Here is a 26664-nt window from a genome sequence, read left to right on the forward strand (position 1 = left end):
TGACATTACCACTACACTACTGCATCCCTTAAGAGAGGTGCAACTAATAAATAAGGAAATTGTAAAATAAGAGGAACCTGTCATACAATCATTGTCATCTTAATCTTAAACTGGGATGCATAGCAACATGACGAGAGCAGGTAGGATTTTTAAAAAGTTTTCTGTGAAGCTTCTTCAGATGTAAAAGTTCTTGTAAAGAACTCTAACCTGTTAGAAATTAAATAAGGACCAATGAGGTTGGTAATTCAGCTGTCAGTCTATGTTGGTTTATGTTTGGGGGGAAAAAAAGCAACTCATGATTAATATACCAAATCTCATGACTTTTAAGAGTTTGTCTCTTGATTTATGAAGCAGTCGGGTTGTCATTACTGCATGAGATAGATACATTTCTGAATATGTCCCAAACTAAATCCTTTCTGTAAGTTCTGATGTCTTACCCCCCCCCCCCCCCCCCCCCCCACCTTCTCAGCAGTGTGTCAGTCATGACTTAGTTAACATCTCTCTCACCTGTAAGTCAGAAGATTCTGGGGTCAAGCCCCACTCCAGGGCGTCAACACAAAAATCAAGGCTGACGCTCTATAGCAGTACTGAAAGAGTGCTGTTCTGTCAGAGGTGCTGTCTTTCAGATGAATTGTTAAACTGAGGCCCTGTCCGCCCTCTCAGGTGGATGTGGCCCTATTTTGAAGAAGAGCAGGGGAGTTCTCCCCGGTGTCCTGTCCAATATTTACCCCTCAACCAACATCACAAAACAGATTATCTGGCCATTATCACATTGCCGCTTGTGGGATCTTGCACAAATTGGCTGTCCCGTTTCCTACATTGCAACAGTGGACTACACTGAAAAAGTACTTCATTGGCTGTAAAGCGCTTTGAAATGTCCAGTGGTCGTGAAAGGTGCTATATAAATGCAAGTCTTTCCTTTTATTTTCTTTCTCTACTTCCTGCTTTGCTTTACTTCCTGCTTCCCTTCCCCACTTTCCCAGTGTCCTGCTCATTTGAGCAGATGCGTTAGGATCCGGGATGCAAACTTTGGCTGGATCTATCGCTGGAGGCTTTGTCATATGACCACCTGCCTCCGACCGCCTTCCCACAGCCAGTAGGAAAGTGAAAAGACTCTCCAATACTCGGACTGGTTGATTCTTTACTGTCAGTCTTAGAGATATGATGGGCCAGAAGGAGGCCTTTCGGCCCATTGAGCCCATGCCAGCTCTTTGTAGAGCAACCCAATTAGTCCCATTCCCCTGCTCTATCCCGATAGCCCATCTCGGCGATTTTAATAAATAATAAACAGAACTGTTCAAAGAAAATGAAGAAGAAACACACAATCCTTTTAACGCCCGAAGATTTATCTGCCGGGTGTTGCTCCTGGAGTTTAATCTTTAATTCCTGGAGACTCCAGGGTGAGCCTGGAGGGTTGACAACCCTACCAAATCTGCAGAGTGCCCTCCCTCTGTTTTCCCTCCAACTCTGCTGGCTCGGTTTGCCCCCTTGCTGTGGCAGCCATGCACGAGAGCATCGGAAATGCTGGACCTAAATCATTGCGGCATGGTTCTGCGTCCAGTAGTTGGCTGCTTGGCAGCAGCAACACTGAGGCGGCGGCAAATGGCTAGGCCAGGGTTATTCCCTCAACCACCGCCACCAAAAATAAACTGCCCTCTTTTGTTTCACTGCTGTTTCTGGGATCTTGCTGAGCACAAAATGGCTGCCACATTTGCCTACCATAACAACAGCAACGTGCAGTTATAAAGCATCTTTCACGTCGTAAAACGTCCCAAGGAGCGTCAACAGATATATATCTAAAACCGAGCCACATAAGGAGTTATTCGGACAGATGACCAAGTGGTACGCTTTAAGGAGGTGAGAGAGATGGAGAGGTTTGTGGGCGGGTGGTATTCCAGAGCTTGGTGCCTTTATATCACCATTCAGAGTGGCTTGATAATCACATTTATCCTTTAATGCTCAGATTTCCACAAATAAAGCAACTTGCACTAAATCCTCAACCTTTCAAACCAAGTAGGAATTTTTTTTAAAGTACCCTTAGGGTTTAAAAAGCAGGCAACAGAAAATAAAAAGAGTGATGCTACGGTGCTCCCCTTTAAGGGAATGGTTTGACCCAAGTGGGTTTTGAGACAGTGCCACCTGACCTGGGCAATGTGCCAACTATAATCTGTTGTGTGGAGATATTTTTCTAATAGTTATGTGTGATTATTTTTACCTCAGGCATCAGCCAGTGTGTTGTCTGTTTTTGTGCCTTGTGTTCTATGGTGAGAAAAGACAATCAGATTTCATTGTACCTTCATTTGAATGATTATCTTTTGCAGTTATATGTTGTGAATTATTTATTGTTTTTGATTGTATATTTTTTGATACTGAATCTAATAATATCGTAGCAGAGGAGGCTGTATATAGAATCTCGCAGTGCTAAAGGAGCCTGTTTGTGCCTCTTTGTGCCTGTGCTAACTTGTTGGAAGAGTTACCAATTAATCCCACTCCCGCTGCCCCCACTCTTTAACTATAGCCCTTGCGGATTTTTCCTTGTCGTTTTACTTTGGTTTCATTCTGACGTCATGTTTGCAAATTAATTTTGTCCTTTCACACTATTGCTGGGTAAGCTGCACGCTGTCGTGTACTTCAACGAGAAAGGAGGAAGATTTGCGTTTAAGCCAAAGCTCATCACACAATGGGCTCCATTCGGCAGGGCCAAGACTGTTATTATGTAAGGAAGCAGCAGAGATTCTGTACCAGATAGCTGCCACACTAACCAAGACGTGAATGACTAGTCAATCTGCGTCTGTTTTTGGTGGTGGTGGTGTTGTTTGAGGGAGGAATGTTAGCCGGAACACCGGGAGAGCATATGTACGAACATACGAATTGGGAGTAGGCCATTCGGCCCCTCAAGCCTGCTCTGCCATTTGATAAAATCATGGCTGACCTGCTTGCGGCCTTGACTCTACTTTCCGGTCTACCTCCTATAACCCTTGACTCCCTTGTCAATCAAGCATCTATCTATCTCGGCCTTAAAAATATTCCATGACCCTGCCTCCACTGCTCTCTGGGGAAGAGAATTCCACAACCTAATGAACTTCAGAGGAAAAAATTTCTTCTCATCTCTGTCTTAAGTGGGAGACTCCTTATTTCTAAACTCTCTCTCCGCATTCTAGTCTCCCATAGGGGGAAACATCCTCTCAGCATCCAGCCTGTCAAGTCTACTCAGGATCTTATATATTTCAATAATATAACCCCTTAATCCCAGAAATCTGTCCAGTGAACCTTCTCTGAACTGCTTCTAATGCAATTATATCCTTTCCTAAGTAGACAAAAACTGTACACAGTACTCCAGATGTGGTCTCCCCAACACCCTGTACAACTGTAGCAAAACTTCCCTACTTTTATGTTTCATTCCTCTTGCAATAAACGACAACATTCCATTTGCCTTCCTAATCACTTGCTGTACCTGCATTCTAGCTTTTTGTGATTCATGTACCAAGATACCCAGATCCCTCTGTATCGCAGAGTTCTGCAACCTCTCTCCATTTAAATAATATACAGATTTTCTATTCTTCCTGCCAAAGTGGACAAGTTCACAACTTCCCACATTATACTCCATCTAACATATTTTTGCCCACTCACTTAACCTATCTATATCCCTTTCCACCCTACTATTTTTTCCAATCGTGCTGTGGGGCTAAATGGCACTGATAGCTTTAACACCTCACCCCAAGGATGGCACCTCTGACAGTGCAGCACCTCCCTCAGTATCTGCACTGGAGATATCCAGGCACTGGCATGTAGGAGGGGTGGGATGTTCAAAGCCACACATTTCTGAGCCAGATATGAGAGCGTGACAAACCAAACCAAGCTGACAATGTTAGTTGTACCCACAATGTAATTGCAATATGGTGTATTAACTGTCTTGGGGGAGTGGCTTGTCACGGCTATGACTCACTCTTTCTGCTGAGTCAGAGGGTTGTGGGTTCAAGTCCCACTCCAGAGACTTGAGCACAAAATCCAGGCTGGTATTGCAGTGCAGTGCTGAGAGAGTGCTGCAATGGCGGAGGTGTCATCTTTCAGATGTGACATTCAACCACAGCCTCACCTGCCTTCTTAGCTGCATGTTAAAGGTTCCCTGGCATTATTTTGAAGAAGAGCAGGGGAGTTCTCCCCAGTGCCCTGACCAATACGTATCTCTCAATCAATATCACTAAAACAGATTACCTGACCATTGTCCCATTGCTGTGTGTGGGAGCTTGCTTTGTGCAAATTGGCTGCTGCCTTTTCTACTTTATAACAGTGACCGCACTTCAAAAGCACTTCATTAACTATAAAGCACTTTGGAATATCCCCTGCCGTTGTGAAAGGTGCTATATAAATACAACACTCTCTTTCAAAGGAGTAGTTAGCAACCAATCCATTGAGTTTCTACACCTACCTTCTGCAGCCTGAGTAATACAATGTTGGATAAAAAGGAGAGGCAGGGATGTGAGTGATAAATGGACAGCGCTAAACACACAGCCAGTGAGCTAGTAACAACAACTGGTGCATTTATATAGTGCCTTTAATCTAGTAACAACATCCCAAGGCACTTCACAGGAGCATTATCAGACAAAAGTTGACCCTGAGCCATGTAAGAAGATATTAGGACAGGTGGTCAAGAGCTTGGTCAAAGAGGTAGGTGTTAAGGATTTTTTAAAAGGAGGAGAGGTTGAGAGAGAGAATTCCACAGCTTAGGGCTTAGAGCCGTAGGGACGGCCAAGAATGGTCGTGCGATGAAAATCGGGGATGCGCAAGAGGTCAGAATTGGAGGAGCGCGGAGATCTCGGAGGGTTGTAGGGCTGGATGAGTCACTCGGCTCCTAGTCACCACTGTCAGCGATCTTATCAACATTCAGATTCAGGCATAAAGAGTATGTTTGCTGCTCTTGGTTGAGTCACCAAGACTGTGAAGGGGTGGGCCAGCGAGAGTAAACAAACTGTGGGGGCTTGTGTGCTGCTCAGACGTAGCACATAATGGGCCAAACCGAGAATTGGCACGGACGCCCTTGTCTTACAGTCAGGCATTCTTTTTCCTCCCACACTTTGGCATCAGTTGTTGGATTCCAATGATTCAGAGTCTCCGGTTAGTATCAATCTCACTGAACGACTGCAACAGGAATCATTCTGCTGCTGATTTTACGCGCGCACGTGTGTGTGTGTATGCGTGTTTGTGTATGTGTGCATGTTTGTTTACATGTGTCTGCATGTTTGTATGCATGTGTGTGTGTGTTTCTTTGTATAGAGGTGGGGAGGGGCTTGTAATCCTGGTGAAATCTTGATGGCTATTCTCAGTAATTGTAGGTGGAAAGTCTGTTGTTGTACTGGGGTCCGTCCTGTTCTTGGAGTTGGGGTTTCTCCAGGAATTGAATCTCAGTGAAGGTCTGCGAGAGTAACCCATCTCGTGTGTTGTACGCTTCCTGTCCCTGTGCACTTTATTCTTAACTGAGTATGGACTACTCATAACCCGTCAGTGATTGGAACAGTGTGAATATGCAGCACTGGACTCAGTGTGCCAAGGTATTTGGTGGTAGTTCATCCTGATTTCACGCAGGTTCTACAAGTATTTTATTGATCACATATCCCAGCAACATCCAGTGTCAGGAGAAGCAGTATTTATTTCCAGTGAGCCGATCACTGCACCATTTGGATAATTATATCTTCAGTTAGGTGTCTAATAGACTGTTAAACACCAAATCTAATCTGCCACTGGCTATGGTGCCCATTTATTGAAAAGACATCTATTGGCTCGTGGTTACATCAGTGTGTGGTGCCTTTTCTCTTATCACTGGTGCGCAATGTCCTTGTTAAGAAATGGGGAGTAACATTATTGCTCGAGACTGACTGACTGACTGACCTCCCTTGGTTCCTTTTCTCTCTCTCTCCTTTCTTACTGTTTCACACCTCTTATTCTCTCTCCTGCAGATCACTCTCTGTTTCTCCTTGCTCACCATTCTTGCTTTCCTTTGGGCCATTCTTCTGTGCTATCTTTGCTTTATTATATTCCCTTTTGCCTCCTATCCCACTTTATCAAGTATCTACAGCACAGAAACAGGCCTATTCGGCCCAGCAGATCCATGTTGGTGTTTAGGCTTTACACGAGCTTCTTCCCACCCCTCTACGTAACCCCATCAACATATGCTGCTATTCCTTTCTCTGTCATCTGCATATCTAGTTTTTCCTACAGTACTCTGTATGGTAGCGAGTTCCACATTCTCACCACTCTCTGAGTAAAGAGGCTTCTCCTGAATTCCCTATTGGATTTATTAGTGGCTATCTTATATTTATGGCCCCTCGTTCTGGTCTCGTCCACAAGTGGACCCTATCAAACTCTTTCATAATTTTGAAGACCTCCATAAGGTCACCTTTACAGCCTTTTCTGGAGAAAAGAGCCCCTGCCTGTTCAATCTTTCCTGATGGGTATAACCCTCTCAGTTTTGGTTTCATTCTAATAAATCAGTGTTGCACCTTCTCTCGTGCCTCTCTATCCTTAATAGGAACATGAGTAGGCTATTTCACTCCTAAGGCCTGTTCCACCATTCACTGGAGATCAGAAATATTCACACACCTCCAGGTGTGGTCTGACCAAGGTTCTAGACAGCATTAACTTTTCTGCTTTTCAATTCTTTCCCTCTTAAAAATGAGCTCCGGCGCTTTGTTTGCTATTTTTATGACCTTAACTAACTTGCATTGCTGCTTTTAGTGATGTGTGTATCTGAACCCCAAGATCCCTCTGCCCTGTACACTATTTAAACACTTAATTTCCACGCAGTTATGGGGCTTCCTTATTCTTTCTACAGAAATGTTACCACCTCACACTTATTTATATTGAAGTTCATTTGTCAATTACATGCCCATTCAGCAAGTTAATTAATGTCTTCCTGCATGTGTTCATCGTGCTTCTCTGTATTAATGTCACACTCCAATTTAGCATCATTCACAAATTTTGAAATAGCACTTCTGATTCCCAAGTCCAAATCGTTTATATAAATGGGGAACAACCCAGTGGTTCCAGAGCCTATCCTTGCGGAACACCAACCCCAGTAACTACCTTTAACCCCGACTCTCTGTTTTCTGTGTTGTAGCCAATTTTCTATCCATTCTGCGACTTGTCCCCAACTCCACATGTTCTGACCTTAGCCTTGAGTCTACTATGCGGTACCTTATTGGAGGCTTTTCGAAAATCTAAATACATTTTGGGTATCGTATTACCCTTATCTACACTTTCTGTTACTTCTTCAAAGAATTCAATGTATTTGGTCAAGCATGACCTTCCCTTTTGGAATCCGTGCTGACTAATCTTGATTATATTTTCAGTCTCTTGATGTTTTTCTATTACATCTTTGATTAAGTATTGCATTATCTTTCCCACTCTGGCATTAAGCTATTAGGTTTATAGTTCCTTAGGCTTACACGATCTCCCTTTTTATATATATGAATTACCTTATCTGCCAGTCCTCTGGCACCATTCCCTTTTCCAATGAATTTTTATATATGTATGTAATGATGTCTCTACCATCTCTTCCCCAACTTCTTTTAATATGTGCCAATACATTCCATCTGGGCCAGGGGTTTTATTCTCTGAGTTTGTCTTTATATTCTTTCTGCTCTTCTTCTGATGTCATGGGCACCATGTTAGTTTCCCTGCTAAATACTGAAACAAAGTAATTAATTAATATTTCTGCTGTTTCGCCTGTCGTTATACCTATGAGTTTATCATGTGTATCCTTTAGTGGCCCTGTCCCTACCTGATTTTTTTTTGTTAGTTATGTAGAATACTATTTTCATATTCCTTGGTAATTCAAATTTGTAGTTTCTTTTTGCCTTCCTAATTGATGTTTTGATTTATTTCCTAACTTTTTCATATTCCCCTTTGTCATCCTTTCCCTTGTTGTCTATATACTTTGTGTATGCCTTATACTTTAGTTTCAATCTTGCCTGATTTATTTATTCATCCATGGTGGTTCTTTACTGATGGGTTTGTTCTTGCTTTCTCGTGGGATAAATTTCTCCTGGACTCTAAGGATCACCATTTTAAATGTTTCCGAGTTCCCATTTCTGTCAGTAAATACTTCCAGTTTATTTTCCCAAGTTCCTTTCTCATCTTAAAATCAACATTTCTTTCAACTTACTAATTTGGTCTTTGTCTTACTTATAACCTTCTCAATCTTTATCTTAAACGTTTTTTGTTGTGATCACTATTGCCTCAATGTTACCCTACCCTTACTTCTCCTATCTGTTCTGGTTCATTTCCCATTACTAGATCCAGCAGTCCACCTTCTTGTATCATTTTCACCAGATGCCTCCCTCCTTCTTATTAGTATGAAGTTCCATCAACGGCTGTCCCTTCTGCTTCTCCCTTGCCCACTTTTCTCTTTCACCTGAATTTCTCTCTTTTCTCTCTTCTCATCCTTTTTCTCTTCATCCCTTTCTCTCGTCTTCATTTCCCTGTCCTCATGATCTTCCTCATCCCCTTTGTATTGTTCTCTCTCTCTTTACCTTCACTTCACACTCTTCCCCTTCTCAATCCTATCCTCTCTGTAACTCCTGCCCTTTCTTCTGTCTCCCTCTTGTTCCAGTTCACTTCCACTTTGCTTCGCTCCTTGTCCATTTTCTCAATTAACATAACCCCATCCCCTCCACCTGTCCCCTCCGCTCCATCCTGCATCTCTCCCCTGCCCTCCATCTCCACATTCCCTTTCATCTCCCTCCCCTTTATCCCCTCCACTTCACCCCCACTCTGTTAAATCACCCCTCCCCTTCATCCCACTTCACTTTACCCCCCCTCCATTTCATCCACGCTGCTTCATCCCCTCCCCTTCAACACGCCCTGCCCATCAACACTCCCTCTCTTTCAACTCCCCCTCCCCTTCACTCCTTCCCCTTTATCCCTCCCTCCCCTTACTCCCTCCCCTTCATTCCCCCCTCCAGATAACCCCCTCCTCTTCACCCTTCTCCCTTCACGCTTGTCCTCTTCACCCCCCTCCCCTTTAGCCCCCTCCACCCCCCTCCCCTTTAGCCCCCTCCTTTTTACCCTCTTCTCCTTCACACCCACTTCTTTACCCCTCTCCCCTTTAACCTCCTCCCCCTTTACGCCTCTCCTCTTCAACCCTCTCTTCACCACTCTCCTCCACCCCCTCCCCCTCAACTCCTCCCCTCACCCCATCCACTCCCCTTCACCCCCTCCCATTCAACCCTCCTCCCCCTCACCCCCTATCCTCCTCTCCTTCACCCCCTCTCGTCCCCTTCATCCCCTCCCTTTACACCCTCCCCTTCAACCCCCTCTCCCCTTCAACCCCCTCTCCCATTCACCCCCTCTCCAATTCACCCCTCCGCCCCTTCATCACCCTCCCCTCCCCTTCACCCCCTCCTCCCTTTCACAACCCTCCCCTCCCCTTCACCCCCTCCCCTTCACCCCCTCCTCTCATCTTCACCCCCTCCTCTCCCCTTCACCCCCTCCTCTCCCCTTCACCCCCTCCTCTCCCCTTCACCCCCTCCTCTCCCCTTCACCCCCTCCTCTCCCCTTCACCCCCTCCTCTCCCCTTCACCCCCTCCCCTCCCCTTCACCCCCTCCCCTCCCCTTCACCCCCTCCCCTTCACCCCCTCCCCTCCCCTTCACCCCCTCCCCTCCCCTTCACCCCCTCCCCTCCCCTTCACCCCCTCCCCTCCCCTTCACCCCCTCCCCTCCCCTTCACCCCCTCCCCTCCCCTTCACCCCCTCCCCTCCCCTTCACCCCACCCCCTCCCCTTCACCCCCTCCCCTTCACCCCCTCCCCTTCACCCCCTCCCCTTCACCCCCTCCCCTTCACCCCCTCCCCTTCACCCCCTCCCCTTCACCAAAATCCCTTTAACCCCTCCCCTTCACCCCCTCCCCTTCACCAAAATCCCTTTAACCCCTCCCCTTTAACCCTTCACCTTTAATCCCTCCCCTTCACCTCGCCTCCTTTCCCTTTACCCCTCCCCTTCACCCCCTCCCCTCACCTCACCTCCCCTTCACCCCCTCACCTACCCTTCACCCCCTCCCCTTCACCCCCTCCCCTCCACTTTACCCCTCCCCTCCACTTTACCCCTCCCCTTCACCTCTCCCCTTCATCCCAATGCCTTTAACCCCTCCCCTTTAACCCTTCACCTTTAATCCCTCCCCTTTACCCCCTCCCCTTCACCCCCTCCTCTCCCCTTCACCCCCTCCTCTCCCCTTCACCCCCTCCTCTCCCCTTCACCCCCTCCTCTCCCCTTCACCCCCTCCTCTCCCCTTCACCCCCTCCTCTCCCCTTCACCCCCTCCTCTCCCCTTCACCCCCTCCTCTCCCCTTCACCCCCTCCTCTCCCCTTCACCCCCTCCCCTTCATCAAAATCCCTTTAACCCCTCCCCTTTAATCCTTCACCTTTAATCCCTCCCCTTCACCTCGCCTCCTTTCCCTTTACCCCTCATCTTCACACCCTCCCCTCCCTTCACCTCCCCTTCACCCCCTCACCTCCCCTCCACCCCCTCACCTCCCCTCCACCCCCTCCCCTCCACTTTACCCCTCCACCCCCTCCCCTCCCCTCCACTTTACCGCTCCCCTTCACCTCTCCCCTTCATCCCAATGCCTTTAACCCCTCCCCTTTAGCCCTTCACCTTTAATCCCTCCCCTTTACCCCCTCCTCCCCCTCACCCCCTATCCTCCTCCCCCTCACCCCCTATCCTCCTCCCCCTCTCCCCTTCACCCCCCTCTCCCATTCACCCTCCGCCCCTTCATCACCCTCCTCTCCCTTTCACCCCCTTCTCTCCACCACCCCTTCTCATTCACCCGTCTCCTTCCTCCCCTTCCCTCCCCTTCACCCCCTCCCCTTCACCCCCTCCCCTTCACCCCCTCCCCTTCACCCCCTCCCCTTCACCCCCTCCCCTCTCCTTCACCCCACCCCGTCCCCTCCCCTTCACCACCTCCCCTTCACCACCTCCCCTCTCCTTCACCCCACGCCCTCCCCTCTCCTTCACCCCACGCCCTCCCCTCTCCTTCACCCCACGCCCTCCCCTCTCCTTCACCCCACGCCCTCCCCTCTCCTTCACCCCACGCCCTCCCCTCTCCTTCACCCCACGCCCTCCCCTCTCCTTCACCCCACGCCCTCCCCTCTCCTTCACCCCACGCCCTCCCCTCTCCTTCACCCCACGCCCTCCCCTCTCCTTCACCCCACGCCCTCCCCTCTCGTTCACACCCTCCCCTCCCCTTCTCCCCTCCCCTTCTCCCCTCCCCTTCTCCCCTCCCCTTCTCCCCTCCCCTTCTCCCCTCCCCTTCTCCCCTCCCCTTCTCCCCTCCCCTTCACCCCTCCCCTTCACCCCTCCCCTTCACCCCTCCCCTTCACCCCTCCCCTTCACCCCTCCCCTTCACCCCTCCCCTTCACCCCTCCCCTTCACCCCTCCCCTTCACCCCCTCTCCTCCCTTCCCCTTCACCCCCTCCCCTCCCTTCCCCTTCACCCCCTCCCCTCCCTTCCCCTTCACCCCCTCCCCTCCCTTCCCCTTCACCCCCTCCCCTCCCTTCCCCTTCACCCCCTCCCCTCCCTTCCCCTTCACCCCCTCCCCTCCCTTCCCCTTCACCCCCTCCCCTCCCTTCCCCTTCACCCCCTCCCCTCCCTTCCCCTTCACCCCCTCCCCTCCCTTCCCCTTCACCCCCTCCCCTCCCTTCCCCTTCACCCCCTCCCCTCCCTTCCCCTTCACCCCCTCCCCTCCCTTCCCCTTCACCCCCTCCCCTCCCCTCCCCTTCACCCCCTCCCCTCCCTTCCCCTTCACCCCTTCCCCTCCCTTCCCCTTCACCCCTTCCCCTCCCTTCCCCTTCACCCCTTCCCCTCCCTTCCCCTTCACCCCTTCCCCTCCCTTCCCCTTCACCCCTTCCCCTCCCTTCCCCTTCACCCCTTCCCCTCCCTTCCCCTTCACCCCTTCCCCTCCCTTCCCCTTCACCCCCTCCCTTCCTCCACTCCCCTCCTCCCCCCTCCCTCCCCTCCCCTCCCCTCCCTCCCCTCCCCTCCACTCCTCCCCCCTCCACTCCTCCCCCTCCCCTCCTCCCCCCTCCCCTCCTCCCCCCTCCCCTCCCCTCCCCTCCCCCCTCCCCCCTCCCCCTCCCCTCCCCCCTCCCCCTCCCCTCCCCCCTCCCCTCCCCCCTCCCCTCCCCCCTCCCTCCCCCTCCCGTCCCCCCTCCCGTCCCCCCTCCCCTTTACTCCTCCCCTCCCTCCCCTTTACTCCTCCCCTCCCTCCCCTTTACTCCTCCCCTCCCTCCCCTTTACTCCTCCCCTTCACCTCTCCCCATCCCAATCCCTTTAACCCCTCCCCTTCACCCCTCCCCTTCACCCCTCCCCTTCATCCCAATCCCTTTAACCCCTCCACTTTAACCCTTCACCTTTAATCCCCCCCTTTACCCCCTCCCCTTTACCCCCTCCTCCCCCTCACCCCCTATCCTCCTCCCCCTCACCCCCTCATCCTCCATCCCCTCTCATCCCTTTCACCCCTCTCCCCTTCACCCCCTTTCACAACCCTCCCCTCCCCTCCCCTCCCCTCCCCTCCCCTCCCCTCCCCTCCCCTCCCCTCCTCTCCCCTCCCCTCCTCTCCCCTCCCCTCCCCTCCTCTCCCCTCCCCTCCTCTCCCCTCCCCTCCTCTCCTCCCCTTCACCTCTCCCCCTTCACCTCCCCCTTTACCACCCTCCCCTCCCCTCTACCCCCCTCCCCTCTACCCCACTCCCCTCTACCCCACTCCCCTCTACCCCACTCCCCTCTACCCCACTCCCCTCTACCCCACTCCCCTCTACCCCACTCCCCTCTACCCCACTCCCCTCTACCCCACTCCCCTTTAACCCCACCCCTTTAACCCCACCCCTTTAACCCCTCCCCTTTAACCCCTCCCCTTTAACCCTTTCCCTTCAGCCCCCTCCCCTTTAATCCCCTCCCCTTCACCCTTTCTCCATCATCATCCTCTTCCATTTAACCCCCTCCTCAACCCCTCCCTTTTACCCATTCCCTTTTACCTCCTCCCCTTCACTTTAACTCTTTCCCCCTTCACTCCTCCCCTCCCTTTAACCCCTCCCCTTCACAACTCCCCTTTAACCCTTCACCTTTAATCCCTCCCCTTCACCTCACCCCCTTTACCCCCTCCCCTTTACCCCTCCTCCCCCTCACCGCTATCCTCCTCCACTTCACCCCTTCTCGTCCCCTTCATCCCCTCCCTTTCACCCCCCTCCCCTTCACCCCCTCCCTTTCACCCCTCTCCCCTTCACCCCCTCTCCCATTCATCCACCTCCACTTCCCCCTCCCTCCTCTCCCTTTCACAACCCTCCCCCACCCCTTCAGGCCCTCCCCTCCCCATTACCCCTCCCCTCCCTTCCCCTTTACCACTCCCCTTCACCTCTCCCCTTCATCCCAATCCCTTTAACCCCTCCCCTTCACACCTCCCCTTCACCTTTAACCCCTCCCCTTCACCTCGCCCCCTTCATCCCCTCCCCTTCATCCCCTCCCCTTCATCCCCTCCCCTTCATCCCCTCCCCTTCATCCCCTCCCCTTCATCCCCTCCCCTTCATCCCCTCCCCTTCATCCCCTCCCCTTCATCCCCTCCCCTTCATCCCCTCCCCTTCATCCCCTCCCCTTCATCCCCTCCCCTTCATCCCCTCCCCTTCATCCCCTCCCCTTCATCCCCTCCCCTTCATCCCCTCCCCTTCATCCCCTCCCCTTCATCCCCTCCCCTTCATCCCCTCTCCTTCATCCCCTCTCCTTCATCCCCTCTCCTTCATCCCCTCTCCTTCATCCCCTCCCCTTCATCCCCTCCCCTTCATCCCCTCCCCTTCATCCCCTCCCCTTCATCCCCTCCCCTTCATCCCCTCCCCTTCATCCCCTCCCCTTCATCCCCTCCCCTTCATCCCCTCCCCTTCATCCCCTCCCCTTCATCCCCTCCCCTTCATCCCCTCCCCTTTACCCCCACCCCTTTACCCCCTCCCCTTCACCTCCTCTTCTTCAATGCCCCTCAACCCTCCTTCCCCTTCATCTCCTGCACTTTACCTCTTCCCCTTTATCAACCCTCCTGTTCACCCTCCTTTACCCCCTCCCTTTCAACCCTGCCCTTTATCCCTCTCTCTACCCCATCCGATTCATCCCCTCCCCTTTTTCTCCCAGCCCATTCACCCCCCTTCATAGTCTCTCCCCTTCACCCCCTCTTCTTCACCCCCTCTTCTTCACCCCCTCTTCTTCACCCCCTCTTCTTCACCCCCTCTTCTTCAACCCCTCTTCTTCAACCCCTCTTCTTCAACCCCTCTTCTTCAACCCCTCTTCTTCAACCCCTCTTCTTCAACCCCTCTTCTTCAACCCTCCTTATCCCCTTAATCCCCTCTCCTTATCCCCTTCACCCCCCTCGCCTTCACCCCCCTCGCCTTCACCCCCCTCGCCTTCAACCCCCTCGCCTTCAACCCCTTCCATTTATCTCCCCTCCCCTAAGCCCCCTCCCTTCAGCACCCTCCCCTTCACCCCCTTCCTTCAGACCCTACCCTTTCAGCCCACTCCCCTTTACCCTCTTCTTCACATTTACCCCCATTCTTTACCCCTCTCCAAACTAACCTCCTCCCCTTTACCTCCCTTCTCTTCAACCCATCCTCTTCAACACTCTCCAGTCCACCCCTCTCCTCTTCACCCCCTCCCCATCAACACCTCCCTTCACCCCATCCCCCCTTCACCCCCTCCATTCACCTCTCCTCCCCTTCACCCCCTCCCATCCCCTCCCCTTCACACCCTCCCCATCACCCCACTCCCCTTCACCACTCTCCCCTTTACCCTCTTCTCCTTCACCCTCTTCTCCTTCACCCTCTTCTCCTTCACCCTCTTCTCCTTCACCCCCTCCCCTTCACCCCCTCTCCTTCACCTCTCCCCTTCATCCCAATCCCTTTAACCCCTCTCCTTCACCTCGTCCCCTCTACCCCCTTCCCTCTACCCCCTTCCCTCTACCCCCTTCCCTCTACCCCCTTCCCTCTACCCCCTTCCCTCTACCCCCTCCCCTCTACCCCCTCCCCTTCATCCCCTCCCACAACCCCTTCAAGCACATCCCCTTCACCTACATCCCCTTTACCCCCTCACCTTTAACCCCTCCCCTTTACCCCCTCCCAAATCCCCTTCACGCACATCCCCTTTACCCCCCTCCCCTTTACCCCCTCTCCTTTACCCCCTCTTCTTCAACTCCCCTCAACTTTCCTTCCCCTTCATCTCCTGCACTTTACCTCTTCCCCTTTATCGCCCCTCCTGTTCACCCTCCTTTACCCGTCCCTTTCAACCCTGCCCTTTATCCCTCTCTCTACCCCATCCCCTTCACCCCTCCCCTTTTTCTCCCAAACCATTCACCCCCCTCCTTCATAGCCTCCCCTTTACCCCCTCTTCTTCACCCCTCCCCTTTAACCCCTCCCCTTTAACCCCTCCCCTTTAACCCCTCCCCTTTAACCCCTCCCCTTTAACCCCTCCCCTTTATCTCCTCCCCCTTTAACCCCTCCCATTTATCTCCTCCCATTTATCTCCTCCCATTTATCTCCTCCCATTTATCTCCTCCCATTTATCTCCTCCCATTTATCTCCTCCCATTTATCTCCTCCCATTTATCTCCTCCCATTTATCCCCTCCCATTTATCCCCTCCCATTTATCCCCTCCCATTCACCCCCTCCCCTTCACCCCCTCCCCTCCCCTTCACCCCCTCCCCTCCCCTTCACCCCCTCCCCTCCCCTTCACCCCCTCCCCACCCCATTACCCATCTCCTTTACCCATCTCCTTTACCCATCTCCTTTACCCATCTCCTTTACCCATCTCCTTTACCCATCTCCTTTACCCATCTCCTTTACCCCTCTCCTTTACCCCTCTCCTTTACCCTCTCCCCTTCACCCTCTCCCCTTCACCCTCTCCCCTTCACCCTCTCCCCTTCACCCTCTCCCCTTCACCCTCTCCCCTTCACCCTCTCCCCTTCACCCTCTCCCCTTCACCCTCTCCCCTTCACCCTCTCCCCTTCACCCTCTCCCCTTTAACCCTCTCCCCTTTAACCCCCTCCCCTTTAACCCCCTCCCCTTTAACCCTCTCCCACTTCCCCTTCACCCACATCCCCTTTACGCCCTCCCCTTCACTTCCTCTTCTTCAACTGCCCTCAACCCTTCATCTCCTGCACTTTACCTCTTCCCCTTTATCGCCCCTCCTGTTCACCCTCCTTTACCCGTCCCTTTCAACCCTGCACTTTATCCCTCTCTCTACCCCATCCCCTTCACCCCTCCCCTTTTTCTCCCAAACCATTCACCCCCCTCCTTCATAGCCTCCCCTTTACCCCCTCTTCTTCACCCCTCCCCTTTAACCCCTCCCCTTTAACCCCTCCCCTTTAACCCCTCCCCTTTAACCCCTCCCCTTTAACCCCTCCCATTTATCTCCTCCCATTTATCTCCTCCCATTTATCCCCTCCCATTTATCTCCCATTCACCCCCTCCCCTTCACCCCCTCCCCACCCCATTACCTATCTCCTTTACCCCTCCCCTTTACCCCTCCCCTTTACCCCTCCCCTTCACCCCTCCCCTTCACCCCTCCCCTTCACCCCTCCCCTTCACCCCTCCCCTTCACCCCTCCCCTTCACCCCTCCCCTTCACCCCTCCCCTTCACCCCTCCCCTTCACCCCTCCCCTTCACCCCTCCCCTTCACCCCTCCCCTTCACCCTCTCCCCTTCACCCCTCCCCTTCACCCTCTCCCCTTCACCCTCTCCCCTTCACCCTCTCCCCTTCACCCTCTCCCCTTCACCCTCTCCACCCTTTCCCCTTCACCCTCTCCCCTTCACCCTCTCCCCTTCACCCTCTCCCCTTCACCCCCTCCCCTTCACCCCCTCCCCTTCACCCCCTCCCCTTCACCCCCTCCCCTTTCACCCCCTCCCCTTTCACCCCCTCCCCTTTAACCCCCTCCCCTTTAACCCCCTCCCCTTTCACCCCCTCCCCTTTAACCCCCTCCCCTTTCACCCCCTCCCCTTTCACCCCCTCCCCTTTAACCCCCTCCCCTTTAACCCCCTCCCCTTTAACCCCCTCCCCTTTAACCCCCTCCCCTTTAACCCCCTCCCCTTTAACCCCCTCCCCTTTAACCCCCTCCCACTTCCCCTTCACCCACATCCCCTTTACGCCCTCCCCTTCACTTCCTCTTCTTCAACTGCCCTCAACCCTTCATCTCCTGCACTTTACCTCTTCCCCTTTATCGCCCCTCTTGTTCACCCTCCTTTACCCCTCCCTTTCAACCCTGCCCTTTATCCCTCTCTCTACCCCATCCCCTTCACCCTCTCCCCTTTTTCTCCCAACCCATTCACCCCACCTCATAGCCTCTCCCCTTTACCCCTCTCCCCTTTACCCCTCTCCCCTTTACCCCTCTCCCCTTTACCCTCTCCCCTTTACCCCTCTCCCCTTTACCCCTCTCCCCTTTACCCCTCTCCCCTTTACCCCCCTCCCCTTTACCCCCCTCCCCTTTACCCCCCTCCCCTTTACCCCCCTCCCCTTTACCCCCCTCCCCTTTACCCCCCTCCCCTTTACCCCCCTCCCCTTTACCCCCCTCCCCTTTACCCCCCTCCCCTTTACCCCCCTCCCCTTTACCCCCCTCCCCTTTACCCCCCTCCCCTTTAACCCCTCCCCTTTAACCCCTCCCCTTCAACCCTCCTATTTAATCTTTCCCCGTGCATTTGTCTCTTTCTCCTACTTCCTCTCACTCTCTCCCTCCCCTTTGTTTCTCTCTCTTCCCTATTATATCTCTCACTCCATTTTCCTGTCCATGTTTCTTTGCTCCTTGGCTTCTTTCGTCCTCTGGTTGGTTTTGTTTTCTTCACTTCTCTTAATCTCTCTCTCTGCTTTCTTTCCTCTCTCCTATACGCTTAGTTTTCATTGTTGGCTCCACTTTTTTCTACTCCTTTCTCTTCCCCTATCTGTTGTCTCCTCTCCTCTCATTTCCCTTCTCCTTCTCACTCCCCTGCATCCTAATTATTTCCCTCCTGTGTGTCCAGTTCCCTCCATCTGTCTCATTTCCCCATCAGCAGCTCCTCCCTCCTCTCTCACCCTCTTCCTTTAACTCCATTGCTCTCTCTCATTCTCCTCACCTCTCCTACCTCTCAATTCCTTCCCATCTCAGTACCTTTTTTTTCTTCTCACCGCTCTTATCCCCATCTTCCTCATCATTCTGTCTTCCTCCTTCTACCTCTTCACTTCTCCTCCCCAGAACTCCCTCCTCGTATCGCCTCAATTCCATTCCACTCCTCCCTCAAACCATTCCCATCTCCTCCTCACATTCTCCTCTCTCCCTGTTTCAAATCCCTTCTCCCCTCTTCGATCCCCTCACTCCTCCTCTCAATACTCTCACTTTCTATCCCCCTCATTCCAGTTCCTCATTCGCACCCTTTCATTCCATTTCTGCACACTCTTTCCTCCTCCTTTCTGCCTCTTTACATTCTGCTCTCCATTACTCTCCTCTTTCCTCCCTCACCTCCTCTTTTTATCATCCATCTCTCCTCTCTTATCTTCCTTTCTCTTTTTACCCTCTTTTTTCATTCCCCTATCAGTTATTCCCCACACTACAATCCCTTTGAACTTCTCTCTCTTTCCCCTTCAATTCCTGTCTCATCTTCCTATTCCCCTCCCTTTCCTCAGTTCCCTCTCTTTCATTCTCCCTTTGTCCCCCTCCTCTTTCTCAAGCCCCTTATCCATCTCTCAATCCATTATTTTTCTCTCTCATTCTCCAGCCCTCTCATGTCCCCTCTATAGCCCCAATTTTAACCATCTGACCCAGTAGGAACTGGACAGGTTCGGGTGTGAAGCCAATGGAGTGGCAAATCGGAAAGGCATCCGAAAAGTAAACAGCATTCACGGTCTGATGTTATTGGCTATCTGTGGTCTGATGTCATTGGATATCCGTGGTATGATGTCATTGGCTATCCACAGTATGATATAATTGGCTGTCCACAGTCTAATATCATTGGATATTCGTGGTATGATGTCTTTGGATATCTGCGGTCTAATGTCATTGGCTATCCATAGTCTGATGTCATTGGCTATCTGTGGTCTGATGTAATTGCATATCCGCAGTATGATGTCATTGGATATTGGGGGTCTGATCTTATTGGCTATCCACGGTCTAATGTCATTGGATGTTTGTGGTATGATGTCATTGGCTAGCCATGGTCAGATGTAATGAGAAATAAAAGACCTGGTCTGTGTTGGCTGCCAGTTAAAACTTTATTGTTTTGAGCCTCTAGACCATTTTTTAAAACAAAATTTATTTCAGGCCTACGGTCTTGTACACAGCAAGAACCCAATGGATGTTAATTTTTTTTTTTAATTCTGACTTTATCAGACTATTGGAAGTCTCAAACACACATGCATTGTACCATCAAATGAGGAGGGGCATAGTCTTGGTTCCATCACACTTTACCCTAGCCCACATCATCCTTAACCCAATTTCCAGTTGCCTGGCACCAGAGCTGGCTGAGAAAGGAAAGGGAGGGGCAGCACAAGAATCTGTTGTACCAGGGTGACTGTTTTACCCCAAATCAGGAATGTGGCGCCCTGGGCACTCCCATCATTCTCCACTTGTGATCTGATCATCAGCCACGCGACCAAACCTGGGGGGAAAGGGACGTAACACACAATGGACCCAAAGCTGTTCAAGCCTAGACGGCACAAGTGACAGTGCTGAGGAGATATGTGAGACTTCCACAATCGTGTTAGGGGCAAATAGCAAGACATGCAGACAGTCGCATAACCCATGGAGACCCCTGTTACAGGGTGGGGAGATATGAAAAGAGAACATTTTATAAAATAATAATTACAAGTATGGATAAAGAGGTATCTGGAATTTGCATATAACTAATTTGCATATATCTGGAATTTGCATATAATTGTACAGATTCTACCTTGCACTATGGCAGTCCAATACCTTTGAGAGCGCTCGAGATGTCTGATGTATTGGTATTGAGGGTGTTTTACTGATGTTTTGTAAGAGATACAATGAACCTTTTGTGGGTTGTAATATAATTTTACTGTTCTGTATCTGCTGCTTTGTACACTCTGTATCGTAAGTCTATCTTTGTGTCTTGATGAGGACCTCAATGGGAGGGATCTCGGGGTGAGCAAAGGCCACTCCATCTGTGCGTTGTCATGGAGATTGCGACGCAGCAGCACTTTCCCTAGACACTATGTAATGAGTTTTTTTTTTAATGTTATTTAAAAAAGTGAATGAGAAAGATGGAGACGGGGCAACTGAAATTTTAAAAAAAAGGTATTTAAAAAAAAAAAGTCAGGTTTTCTAATAAAACACATTTTGCACTTGTCAGTTTTGTGTTTTTACTTCAGCAGAAAAGCTACAACACAGACGAATTCCTTAAATCCCAAACAGGTCCAAAAATGTTTACCCTGTCACCTCGGGTGGCCAACTCTCCTTGGACGTATTCCTGGCGGTTTCATCACATGACCCCTCGCCTCCAACTGCCCCCACTTGGTCAAACAGCCTTTATTCCTCATTCTCCAATATTTTTAAATCTAATACACAAGAAAGTGCTGAAAGACGATTAATTCAGTGTCCAGATTGATCTTCAATTCCTGGAGACTCCAGAGTGTTCCTGGAGGATTGGCAACCCCCTAGTTTCAACACAACATGGTTTGCTGATACATAAAATCATTTAGGTCGCACACTGCCTCTGAAATATCAGAGCACGAGGAGGCCATTCAGCCCCTCGAGCCCACTCCACCCACTTTCTTGTCTGCCCCCCCCCCCACCCCATAACCCTTGACTCCATTGTCTATCAAAAATCTCTCTAACTCAGCCTTGAATAAATTCAATGACCCAGCCTCCGCTGTTTTCTTGGGAAGAGACTTCCACAGAATGACCCTCTGAGAAAGAAAATTTCCCCTCATCTCTGTCGTAAAAGGGAGAGCTCTTATTCTTAAACTGTGTCCCCTAGTTCTAGTCTTGCCCACAAGAGGAACCATCTTCCCAGTATTCACCCTATCAACCTCTGGCTCTACTCAAGGGGAGTAATGTCATTCCTACCATCCGGATTGGAATTGCACGCAGCATTTCCAATGGGATCTGACCAATACTTCATCCCCCGGCAGTGCAACTGCTCATGTTCAAATCTCGGGGATGGTTGCCATCTCTGTTTGGATGTTTTCCGGGGAATGACCCTGCTGCCTCCAACCACCTCACATCATCAAACATCCTTTTTACCTTCAATCCCCAATATTTTTATACCTAATAAACAAGAGTGTTAAATAAAATGAAAACAATTTTTTTTTTTAAATTAGCCCCTGTGATTTTGTTTTTAACCTGATGCTGCTCAACTGGAGTGTTCGTGAGATTAAGCCGTCATCCCATGTTTGTTTATTTGTTATATAAAAAATATAGAACATGGGAATGAAAGCAGCTTTTTTTCACTCTTCATTCACAGGACACGGGCATTGCTGGTGAGACCGGCATTTACTGCCGATCCCTAATTGTTCTTGAGAAGGTGGTTGAGAGCTGCCTTCTAGAACCGCTGTAGTCCACGTGGATTACTGCTTATCACAGCGGCTTGATACAACTGAGTGGCGAGGGCAGTTAAGAGTCAGCCACATTGCTGTGGGTCTGTTGTCACATGTAGGCCAGACCAGGTAAGGGTGGCAGATTTCCTTCCCTGAAGCAGATGGGTTGTCATGACAATTCGGTCATTTCATGGTCACCATTGCTGACGTTATCTTTTTATTTAATTAACTGAATTTAAATTCCCCCAGCTGCTGTGGTGGGATTTGAACCCATGTCTCCAGATTATTAATCTGGGCTTCTGGATTACTATTCCAGTACCATAACCACTATGCTACTACACACTAATCTGTCAACAGATAGCCATAGCTCTGTTGGTCACACTCTTACCTCAGAGTTCGAAGGCTGAGAGCTCAAATCCTGCTTCAGAGACTGGAGTGCAAAACTTTTGGCTGGTGCTGCAGTGGAGTGCAGTACTGTTGGAGGTGCTGTCTTTCAGATGAGATATTAGACCAAGATCTATCAGGTGGGTGTAAATGTAAATGATCCCATGGCACTATCACAAAGTTAAACAGGGGAGTTATCTCTGGTGTCCTGGCCAATATTTATCACACGCAACATCACATATTCATGTTTAGGGCGGCACAGTGGCGCAGTGGTTAGCACCGCAGCCACACAGCTCCAGCGACCCAGGTTCAATTCCGGGTACTGCCTGTGTGGAGTTTGCAAGTTCTCCCTGTGTCTGCGTGGGTTTCCTCCGGGTGCTCCGGTTTCCTCCCACATGCCAAAGACTTGCAGGTTGATAGGTAAATTGGCCATTATAAATTGCCCCTAGTATAGGTAGGTGGTAGGGAAATATAGGGACGGGTAGGAATATGGAATTAGTGTAGGATTAGTATAAATGGGTGGTCGATGGTCGGCACAGACTCGGTGGGCCGAAGGGCCTGTTTCAGTGCTGTATCTCTAAAAAAAAAAGCAGATGATCTGCTCATTGTGACTTTGCTGTGTGCAAAAAGCATTTCCCACATTACAACAGTGAGTACACTTCAACAAAAAGTACTTCATCGGGTGTGAAGTGCTTTGGGACCTGCTGAGATTGTGAAAGGTGCTATACAAATGCAACTCTTTCTTTCTGACAGTGAGGAGCCATCCAATTGGGCAATTTCCGATTGGCCTGGAAACGGGAGGATGGGCATTTAAACTAGGCTGGAGTTGGAACAGACTGAATATTGGGTGGATCTTCTTTGCCTCGAGATAGTGAGCCATTGGAATACATTGTCAGCTGGTGCGATGGGTGCTGACTTCCTGAATATTAGAGAGAACGGGACTGGTTGCTGACCGCATCATAATGGAAGGCTGTACTTGGTGCATATGATCTCCTAGACTGGCTCTGATTACCTGAGGGGATTGAAGAGGAATTGTACACATTATTTATTCCCCTTATTGGCCCTGGGTTTTCCTCTGGTTGTACACTATGGTGGGGGTGGGTAAAAAAGTGTCTAGACACGATGCCCCGGTCATAATGACTGTGGGGCAGACTTGAAGGTTCAGCCGTCTGTCACTTTCATATGTTTGGATACCACCAGCTTAAAATTCCATCCTGGAGAACTGAGTGTCATCAAAGCAGGAATCAAGCTGAAATGGCTGCTCTATGTCTCGTTTTACCGAACACTTAGGCTTTGAAAATGAGGATACATGATATGGTGGCTGAGCAGCAGATTTGCCCAAATTAGGCTAAAGGCTGGACATTTACATGAATCTGGAACATGCCCTACTTCAGACCATTAAGAAGGAGTTGACCGTCCAGGAACATGGTGGAACCCACGCTGGGATCTGCCTTGGCCTTTCATCAATTCTGTGTTACCAGAGTCACAAAGGAGTGAGGACCATCGCTGGACTAGAGAACCTCATGTAAGCGTTGCACTTAAAGAGTTTTCTTTTATTATCCATCACTTTAAGTTCCTGAGAGCAGGGGGGTGGGGAGGGTAGTGAACATGTGGTCAAGGATCAGTGTGCCATTCCATACCAATGTAGTGAAGGTGAAGGGTAAAGGGCCAAGACGTATACACAAGGGCACCATCTGATTATCACTACAGTGCAGCACAGTTAGCAATGTTACTAGATCAAGCACAGCTAATGGTGCCATCCATCCTGCATCGCCCTGGAGTGACCCTCGATACGAAAGATTAATCTCCGATAAGCAATACCCAGCAGATAAGTCATAGGGTTATTTTCTTCCTCAGTTTCTCTCAGGTCAGATTCCCAACATCTATCAGGATGCTGAACGGCCTTGGTACTTCTGTGCTTTAACCAATAAAACCACATGGTGAATAGAGCAGTTTCTGGAGCACAGAGGATTGTGGGTATTGCAGCTGCCATTATTGTCCAATTGCTGTGAGGTTCAATGTGTCAGGTGACCAATGGCAGGATGGTGGGGTGACAGGGAAATTGGAGGCAGGAGGTTATGTGATGAAACATCCTTGAATATTTTCCAACAGCATTGGCAATCCTAAGCACAGAGTGAGCCTATTCCAAGCGTTTAGACACATTGCACTATTGAGGTTGGGGGTGACACTGCTCACCGGAAGGAGAGGGGGCAGGTTTACAGTTTGGGTGTGGGACCTTGAAGGTTCTATGGTGGAAACTTATTATATAAGGTTGCCGTTGTAACTAGGGTTTGACCCAGTCCTGGCTGAGACTCCATGACAGTCAGTGAAGGAGCTTGAAGCCCAATAAGAGATGTTAAAAAGTTCAACACTCATTAAATCCAAACAGCAAGGTTACAATTTAACAAAGTGAACATGACACTGAGTAATTTTACTACAGTTCAGCTCAGATCCCCAGAGGTCACACTGCAGCTGTACAGGGCCCTGGCCAGGTCACATCTAACAGAAAAAGGAAAGTTTCTCTAGTACTTTTCATGACCTCAGGATATCCCAAAACGCTTTACAGCCATTGAAGTTCTTTTGAAGTGTAGTCACTGTTGTAATGTAGGAAACACGGCAGCCAATTTGTGCACAGTAAGCTCCCACAAACAGCAATGTGATAATGACCAGATCATCTGTTTTATTGATTTTGGTTGAGGGATAAATATTGTCCAGAACATCCCTGCTATTCTCCGAAACAGTGCCATGGAATCTTTGATATCCACTTAAGACAGCAGACAGGAACCTGGGTTTCATGTCTCATCTGAAAGATGGCACTTCTGACAGTGCAGCTGTCCCTCAGTACTGCATTGGGAGTGTTATCCTGGATTATATGGAGTACTGTACACACTCCTTGATGTGGCAACATACGGAGGGCCATCCAGGCGTGCAGGCAGTGCAGAGGAAAGCAACAAGACTGATGTGGCGTGTCAGGGGCAGGTGGGTGGGGTGGGGGTGGAGGAGTGGGGAATAAGCTACCTGAACCAAATGGGAACATTGGGTTCCTCAGCCTCATCTCAGACAGCAGCTTATAAAGTTTACATGATATTTTTCAGTTATACAGGCCAGACAAGAGGGTTCAGATTCAGGTGAGAGGAAGGCATGTTTAGGACGGATATTTTCTTTACAGAGAGAGTGATCAATAGCTAGAAGAGGTTGCTGAGAAGGTTGGCTGAGGCTAAGACACTGGATATATTTAAGAAGTAATTAAAACTGACAACAGCGAGCTGCTGGCACAGACACGAGGGGCCGAATGGTCTCCTTCTCTGTTGTAGATTTTCTACAGATTTTCTGTGTTAGGGTTGGTATCTTGAAGAGTGAGGTCAAATTGGAGCAAAGGGCTTTCTTTATGTGGCTCGTTCTTATGGCTTTGATGCAATGGGGTAGATCTTGAGCTTTGTGCATTTGTGTAAAGTGGCTGATAGCGATTGGACAGCTCGTTTTATATCACCCGCTAACTTTGGGAGAGATGTCAGCTGCTGACTCGCTATCACCCGTTCAACACTATCGCACAAGGTTAAGATCTACTGGGATGAGGGGATTGCCCTATGAGGAAAGACTGAGTAGATTAGACCTATATTCCCTAGAATTCAGAAGAATGAGAGGTGATCTCAATGAAACATGTAAAATTCTTAAGGGCTTGACAGGGTAGATGCTGGAAGGGTATTTCCCAAGTGGGGAATCTAGAACACGAGGTCATAGAATAAGGGGGCTACTACCATTTAGGACTGAGATGAAGAGAAATTTCTTCACTCAAAGACTTGTGCATCTTCGGAATTGTCTGTCCCAGAGAGCTATGGATGCTCAGTGGTTGAATATATTCAAGACAGAGGCCGATAGATTTTTGGGTACTAAGGAAATTATGGGATATGGGGATAATGCAGGAAGGTGGAGTTGAGATCAAAGATCAACCATGATCTTACTGAATGGCACAGCAGGTTCGATGGGCTGAATGGCCTACTCCAGTTCCAATTTCTTCTGTTCTCCAGTCTCCCTGTGTTGACTTGGTTCAACAAGCAGCTGATTACTGTCAAGATATCTGATGGTGGCAATGCTGAGCTTCAGAAGCCTGGTTACAGGCCAGATTGAACTGGGTTTACATTGTGAAAGATTTACAGTTCAACTGTCTTGACAACTGTCTGCTGATTCCCCAATGAGGAAGAGTATTTGTAACCCACAATATACCTTCATCACCACAACAGCTCGAAAGCATTTGTTCATTTTGTGGACCATTTTTTACCAAATTGATAGTCCTCATTTGAGTGTCAAAAGGATACTTGATGTAACAGCGGAGTCTGATCTTGTCGCTCCCTGTTCAAGGTGAGACCTTCAACCTGAAGAACTTACACAGCGTTTCCTCTCACTCTAGGTGGGAAGCACTCTTGCCTCTGAGTCAGATGGTTGTGGGTTGAAGTTCCATTCGGGGGCTTGAGCAGATGCTATAGGCTGACGTCCCAGTGCACTGTGGGAGGTGTGGTGTTTCAGATAAGAGGCTGAATTTTGTTGAGCTCCCGAAATTGGGCTCCGTGGCGACGGGGTGTTCGGGGGGGGGGGGGACTGCAGGGGAGGGGTGGTCGGAAGATCGCATTGGCAGCTGCCCGCCACGGAGCCCGACGCCGGGATTGCCGGGCCCGATCTTCCCATCGGTGGCAAGGCTCTCCGTGGAGGCCCTCCCCCAACCTCTCGGTGATGGGACCCAACTTTAAATAT

Source organism: Heterodontus francisci, chromosome 40, assembly GCF_036365525.1.
Source record: "Heterodontus francisci isolate sHetFra1 chromosome 40, sHetFra1.hap1, whole genome shotgun sequence".
In the NCBI taxonomy this organism is placed as follows: Eukaryota; Metazoa; Chordata; class Chondrichthyes; order Heterodontiformes; family Heterodontidae; genus Heterodontus; species Heterodontus francisci.